General features: G+C 46.5%; 1 long non-coding RNA gene across 1 annotated transcript; it reads left to right on the forward strand.

Moving 5' to 3' along the window:
* The first annotated feature begins 531 nt into the window (after positions 1-531).
* Positions 532-3,509, forward strand: LOC149338465 (uncharacterized). Its single transcript, XR_016283448.1, has 3 exons — positions 532-1,211; positions 1,279-1,395; positions 3,275-3,509. It is a non-coding gene; the product is annotated as an uncharacterized LOC149338465 (long non-coding RNA).
* The last annotated feature ends 4,275 nt before the right edge of the window (positions 3,510-7,784 follow it).

Consider the following 7,784-nt stretch of genomic DNA (forward strand, 5'->3'; position numbering starts at 1 on the left):
GCGCTTGGTCCCATGTCGTTTTGCCCCCCTCTCCCCAAGTTTATTTCTAGAAAAATCGATATTAACCGAATGAAGTGAGTACAGCAAAGGAAAGTTTGTGAAGCTGGCGAGAGCCGAGAAGGATAGAGAGAGAGAAAAAACTGACAGGACGATCTTGGAACGTGATGCTAGAAAGCGGCGTTCGCAGCTGGGCTATGAATACTTTGATGGTTTTACTGTAATGAAGGCTTTTCTCCTTACCCTTTAATCTTTTTACTTTTACTCTAATCAATGTTACTTTAATGACTGAAGAAACTGCGGCACGGAAAGGATCAATATATGTGTGCATATAAGGGTAGACACTACATACCTGACAACGGGGTGGACAGGACGGTAGAGTATGTGCACTGTAAACACAAATAAGCCCAAATAGGAGTATAAATGGCTAGTGTCCGCTTTTAAACTCCTTTTTGAAAATTTCGCAATCGACTTTAAGTTGTAAAAAAGAGGAAATCCTCCTTTTTTACTGCCGTCGCGAAATCGAGGAGTAAAATAAAGTATTTACATGATTTTACTACTTTTCCAAGCAGGAGTATGTCGGCTTCAATACTCCTTCAGGCCCTTTATGCACTCCTTAGTGTCTGCCCGCCGCCTAGTGGCAGCTGCCGGTGCGCTGCACTTGCAGGTGACGACGCCGGCTCTGTCGTCGCTGCCTGCTCGCCTCTGCTTTTGCTGCTTCACGCACGTTTGTCATGTTACAAGACACCGGATCGCCGCAACCTCGCGACAGTGCCGCAGACAGTGCCTGTGAAGCCCCCAGTGTATTCGGAGAACGCTTGGTGTTGCATCGCCTGCGACGGCAGTCTGCGAGAGGCTTAGCCAGCCGAGCTCAGCCGAGCCAACATGGCGGTGTGTGACGCGTCGACCTCCCCGAAGCCGCCAGTTTGCCACCCGCTCCTTTGCGCGCTCTTGTCGTGACGTAAGACTGGACATCATCGACCTTAGCAGCAACGTGCTGCAATGAACGTCTCACTCAAGCCAGCAATATGTGCAGAAGCAGCGGCTAGTCATTCATTGTCTACGCAGCATACAAGTGTTGGCTGCTGCCGTTTCGCCGCGCCGACATGGCGATGTGTGTGTGACGCACCAGTTTTCTCGACATCGTCGGCCCCTCGTTCTTTCGCTGTATTGCAAGAATACTAAAGACTGGATTATCATCGTCGTGTGTTCTGGTAAGCAGTATTAAACTCTCCTTTGATGCCATAGACGCGCATGCACTTAACGCCGCTCCCTTTTCAGTGTGCGTAGACTTGCTGTGAACCACGGGTGCGCCGAGATGAAAGGCTTAACGAGAACAGCAAAACAGCAAAGGCTTCATTGTGGTCCGGTGGAGCCAACTCACACAGCAGGCATGAAGTAAGTATCTGAGAAATTTGTTGTTGCACGCGGCTGAAAAAAAGAGTGTGGCACTGCAGTCGTGGCTGTTACGCTAACATGTACAGCTGGAAGTACGGTCAGTTCTTCTAGGGACCAAATTTTCTTCATGCGTTCACGCCCCATGAATATGGAAAAGCTGTACAGGCAATGACAGGTGAAAATGCACGGCCTTGGGGTCTGTGAATTTTTGTCACGTTATTACGAACAGTGCTGAGAACCCTGCCCTAATCGGTTGCTTCCTTTCCTGTGTTTTAAGAGGGCCTTGTTATGCAAACAATGCAAGCGATTTTATTCTTTTCAGTCATAGCACAGGACATGACGACGCCTTAGCGCTCACGGAGATTAGCTAAACTGTTACATTTTCCGAGTTGGTGGCATCTTAACGTCGCAGCGATTTTCGGCAGCGGACATGAGGTTTCAACCATACTGAACGCTGCCTTTTCTGGATGGTTAGGCGTCTAGTTCCAAAATGTGGTACCTTGTAAGCTCTTCGCATTTGAAAAATGTTAAAAGAAGTTTCCACTTCGCGTGCAGTTTCCGAACACATTCCATTATGTGAAACTCGTGGAGGCAAGCGTTCCGGTTCAGACTGCTGATCCCAGGAAGGCAGCGAAAGAAAAAGAATAAAGCAGACGCCAGTGTACAAGATCCCCTGCTCGTGCTGGACGTAGTACATTGGCGAAAGCAAGCATTTCCCAGAAAAACTGAAGCAGCACAAAGCGGATGCCAAACAAATGAACAAGGAAGGAAGCGCGGGTTGACAAGACTGACTTCGAGGGAACTATCCTTGCATCAACTGTCTACGATCAGTGACCCGGCGGATGGCTAACCGAAGGCTTAAAAAAAGGCAAGCTGTGACTCACTCGCAGTCACACCTGCTGAAAGAAACCAGTCACACAAGACGACGGACAAGAAGAGTGTACACACCACCGTCGTCTTGTGTGACTGGTTTTTTTCCGTTTACAATGTACCAACTGGCCCGCATTTCAACCCTTCTGGTGAAAGAACCAAGAAGATTCCGAAACATGTTTTTTTTTTTTCATTGGCGTTCTTTCCCGAAAGTATATTCCTTTCCCAGCCAGATAGGCCTGTGTAGAATGTTTTCTTTTGAACCCTGGCCACGAATGTGAGGGCAAAGCTTAACAGAAGACAGGTGGCGGCGGGAGGGTGGGTCTGTTGGTAGCTTTCTATTCCTAACAATGCCTGCTATGTCAGTCACCCTTGCCCTGCCTTTGACCTATACACAGAATGACGACGTCCTGAAAATGCGTAGCTGCGGGCTCTCCCATCAAGGAAATTGCATGTAAGCTTCCGCTGCGTGTATGCAAAGCGCTGTCTTTTGTTTGCATGTTTTGATTTCAGTAATTGGTTCTGATATGGTGCCTGAAAAGCATGAGGAACCTCTGACAAGTAAAAAAAAAATTATATCTCGAGGCCTCTTTCGGTGCAGGAACGCAGCCAAAGGCAGCGCGAATGCGCAGGTGCCTCAGTAAGACCATTTTATTTTTTTAAGTTTTATGCTTTGTGGAAAAAATGTTCCCTATCGATGCTGCTTCCCATTCGCCGTATTGCCTTAATGTTTACGAAAGCGGCTCTCTGGAATTTGTGATTCCCTGAAAACCGCGTTTAGCCGCTGTCATCCGACAGGATACAGGTATGTATTAGCTAGTTGATTACCTACTATGTTCTACTAGCTAATCTTTAGTCATGAAAAACGTTTAAACTTCAATAATACCTACTTTAAAAGTGCACTCTGAACGGCTTTGGGACGTTGACTTCTACACTTGAAGCACGTCATACTTCAAGCTTAGAGGTGCAATTCCTCTGATGCATTTTTTTTTTCTAATCTTTCTTTCAGAAGGAGCCCGTATGTTGACAGCGAAGCATTTCAAGGTTCCCTCCTTGCTTTCAAGTGTGGCATCTCTATTTTCATTCCTTTGGGTATTTAAATTATGTACCCAAAGACAGCGTGGGTTAAGGCACTCTTCTTTTCTACAGGGGCCAAGACGTAGGTTCTCTGTAACCGTCGAAAGCAAGCTGCCGAACACATGTCTCAAATGTTTTGTACCCAATAAAATATTGTTTGAAATAAATCACTGTAAGTTCATCGACGCATTTATCCTGGAATATCAAGCTCTAAAATGAGCCTTCCATACGAATACTTTATTTCAAATCGGCTTCCGCATCAAGTGAAGTAATATACTCGTCTGGGAATCATAAATGTAACCCTATAGTAAGAAAAATTTCTCGAAAAATTTCCTGCCAGAACTACTTAAAAGGAACAGGCACGTACTCCTGAAATGTACTATAAAAGTAGCTGCAAAGGAGTATATAATACTTCTATTAATTGCCATGCTAACTCCTTTGTGATCACAACTTTACTCCTAAATAAACTCCCGTCTGCAGAGCGGTAACACTTTACTCCTTCTAGCACTCCGAAAGTACCCCTTCAAGCAGAGGAGTAGACGATATACTCCTATTCTGAGGAGTATAAAAACCCCTTTTCGGGAGTGCGCTACGCGATGAGCCATTTACTCCTATCCGGGTGTTTTTCGGTTTGCAGTGTGGTGGTTGTAGCGGTTGCAAGGCAGAAAATTTTACCCATATGCATTTATTTTCTCTTGTCCGATGTAAGTAGCTTCGCGGCGAGTGAGGTCGGCGGTAAGGGTAGAAAGGAGGTGGCGGGGGTGTCGTAGTCCTTCGAGCATTTCGTTTAGGACTTCGCGGTGCATAGCTCGCGCATAATTGGGATTGTAATCATCCGGCTAAAGGAAAAAGTTGTTCGGGGACGTGTCGACAGTCAGGGTATTAGCTAGTTTACTGTCTTATATTCCTTGGCCACCGGGATGCCATTGTGGAAAGACGTGCGGGTGTGGATGCTAGTGGATGTTGGTGTTCAGACGTGCGCGCATATATCCCTGGACCCTGTTAGTAAGGAAGTCATGGAGGCGCTCTGGCTTTTACATGCGCATGTTGATGACGTTAGTTTCGTGAGGGTGGTGAAGAGTGGCTTTGGTGATCGCTTGCCTTTCAGCTAATTTGCCATGAACACCATTGTGATTCATAGAGGTGGGAAGGGAGGGGGGCGGGGTGCTACAGAAGGCGTCGCAACTTTGGAGTCTGGAGAAGGTTGCGTCTGTTCACTAGATCATGCGCTTGGGTCTTGAGATGGCAAGATCTGCATTCTCAATGTGTGGGATACCTCTCTAAGTGCATGTTTCGGTCCAAGGTAGAATGATGACGCGGGATAGATTGCTCCATGGTGGTACAGAGTCGAGGTTTGGTTAGGAGGAGGTGCTGTATCCAATACTTTGCAGTGTGGCACAGCCTTAACGGCAGGGGATCAGGTGGTGATGCCGAGCTTCATGATTTGCTTCGAGTTTATCCTCTAGTACGGTATGCAAGGCGACCTGTTGAATGATATGGTTTGCGGCGTTCAACAGGTAACCTAGTTTCGTATGTAAACATTTGCCGGTGGTGATTTCACTTGTGTTGAACATAGTTTTTGGCAACTCTAATAGAATCATGCCTAATTTTCACTTTGTTAACTGGCAGTTTGTGCTGCGGGTCACGTGTGGAGAACTTCCCAACCTCAGGAAGTGAATGTGGCATTACTTAGAAGCGTTCTTAACTGCAGAGAAACTTAAATAGCGAAAATAGACGGTATACGAGGGGGGAGAGAGGTACAAGCTAAAGTTCTCAGGAGCAATGGATGCGGTGCACGATAGTCTTCACACTTTGGTGCTTTTATACCTGATGTAGTATTTTTATGCTGCTACTCTGGCTGCTTCTTCCAAATGAACATGGCTTCGCCTGCATAACTAGCGAAACTGATGGATAAAATCGGCTCGAGGCATAGTAAGTGAGCTCACCAAGCTTGTTAAATTGAATTCAGCGCAAAAATACAGACAAGGGACAAAGAGAGACACACTGAGACGTTCACGAGCGCTAACTACCAACTGTTTATTCATGCTGAAGTACAGGGGATATATAGGAAGGGAATGAAGAGCATGCGCGTAGCGAGGTACAGATAATGCACATCCGTCAAGCAAACGAGTTAATCAAAAAACGAATCTAAAAAAGCACATTCAGATGAGTGTATGTGTACCGACGTGTCACTGACACAACGTTCGGACAGCTTTCTGATATAATAAGCTTCTAAAACGAGCCTTGCCTTATCATTACCGCTCTTGCCAAGAATCGTGGTCTTCTCTAATCCCGCCCTACATTTACACGAAGCAAGGTGCCGCACAAGATTCACATTCGTGTCGTTATTTTCTATGTTTTTGGCATGCTCCCGTAGCCGGTCATTAATACAGCGGCCACTTTGGCCAACGTATGAAGCCCCACATGAGAGGGGAATGCAGTACACCACACCTATTGCACATTTGGCGTAGGCGAACCCATGTTTTTTGTTGCAGCCCCTGCCGGCACAGCCAGTAATGCGAGGGCATAGCTTGGACAGCTTGTTTGGAGCTTGGACAGCTTGTTTAACATGCTTCACCAACTAGCCCGGCAGCTTGCTCTCCTGATCACCAAGCTTGCGGCATTATTTTTCGTAAACACACGCTGAAGCTGCAAACCTCGGGTGATGACAATGCACCAAAAACACTTAACTTGGTGATGTCATCATCATCAGAGTGACTACGTCCACTTTAACTATCTGATCCATATTGCTAATGACACCAAATTTTTGAATGACATGGTCGAGAAACTTCGAAACGAAAATTCCCTTCTAGCCTCTGTGACTAAGTAACTGAAATAAGAGAACGCGGCGTTCCAGAATGGAAGCAATGGGTGTTTTTCACGTCCTATAGGGGATGCAAGTAATTTAGTAAAGCTAAAGCCCCTAGTGAGGCTATAGGGTGCCTTGGTGGAAAGGCGTGGGCATCAAGGAACCACAAGTACGCCAGATTTACGGGCAGCCGATAAGGCTTCTGTTGGCAGTCTGTTTAGGGTAGAATCGCTGTTGTCTTAACATTTTACTGTAAACTTGTGCTTCTTTGTCCATAGTGGAAACTTCGCGCGTGCCAGTCTCTGTTTTGTCGAGGGTGTAAAGAAATAAACAAACGCAAGGGAGATAACGCTCTCTGGCATTTGGAGGTTACCCACGTGAAAACGGAGCGGTATACGCAGTCGACGTGCACTTTAGAGGCAACCTACTGTATAATCACAATGACACTCAGGATGAAGGCTCTTGTACAACGGGTGAATAACAAAACTGGACAGCGCAATTTCCTGCATTTAGCACTACAGGTAAGAAACCTTTAGCACTTTTCATACTGCTCGTGATTGTTCGGGCTGTGAACACAATATCTTTGCATGCAAAATCTATGGTTAATTTGGCATGACTGCAGTGCACGAATTCCCGAGTTCATTCCACTTCCGGGTTTGTTTCGAGCTCTGCGAACCGCACTGCACGATTCGGTCTGCCGCAACGCAATGAAGCGTGTGCGCGGTAGTTCGAGCAGAGTGCGCGTGGGAGTGTCACCGTTCCCAGCACGGCTTAAACGCGTGCTTTTATATATCGCCAGGACCTGCACCGAGCGCAGCACCACCCAAGTTTTTAATAGTAATAACAAATGGGGAACTGCCAAAGCAAAATTAAAAAAAGAAGAATAGATGTTTCATTGTGAACAAAGGTGATACACGGGCCCCAAAGCGACCATTCTTTATTCGTTTTTTTTTCAACGCGGTTATCCTTCTCCTTCGCTAACACGGTTTCTGTCAAACACGGCGTGATTTTTTACCGGGTGAGGTAAATATGCCTTAAGGGAAGATAACTGTCTCTGAAGTTTAACTGTCATTGTTTGCCAGCGGGGAAACATATTAGCCTAAGCGCGCTGTTGTCGCTCTCGTCGGATTGCCGTCGTCGCAGGGTCCATGGTACGGGGTGGCCGGTTTGGCGTAGAATCAAATGGGAGGTGCAGTGGCCGGAAATTTGTAAAGTTTGATGGAAAACGGGATTTAAACCGGGGCTTACATTGCGACACATTTGACGGCGTAGCGGTCTGTATGCGGGGTTGCTTTAATATACGAGGTCTGTTAGAAAAGTATCCGACCTTTTGCCGAAGAAAAAAAACTGGCATAACTGGAGCGTTGGAAACCTAATCACCTTCAAAGTAGTCTACTTGGGACTCGACATGCTTCTCCCAGCGGTGCTGCCATTGTTGGAAGTATTCCGAAAAGGCCCCTTTCGGAATGGAGTTTAGCTCAGCTGTCGTTGCAGCCATAATGTCCTCTCTTGTCTGAAATCGCGCTCCTTTCAGTGTCCTCTTGATTTTGGGAAACATCCAGAAGTCACAGGAGGCCATATCAGGAGAGTAAGGAGTCTGCTGAACTACAGCAGTCTGGTTTTTCGCGAAAAA

Source organism: Amblyomma mixtum, chromosome 6 (genome assembly GCF_055824585.1).
Source record: "Amblyomma mixtum isolate Tamu chromosome 6, ASM5582458v1, whole genome shotgun sequence".
In the NCBI taxonomy this organism is placed as follows: domain Eukaryota; kingdom Metazoa; phylum Arthropoda; class Arachnida; order Ixodida; family Ixodidae; genus Amblyomma; species Amblyomma mixtum.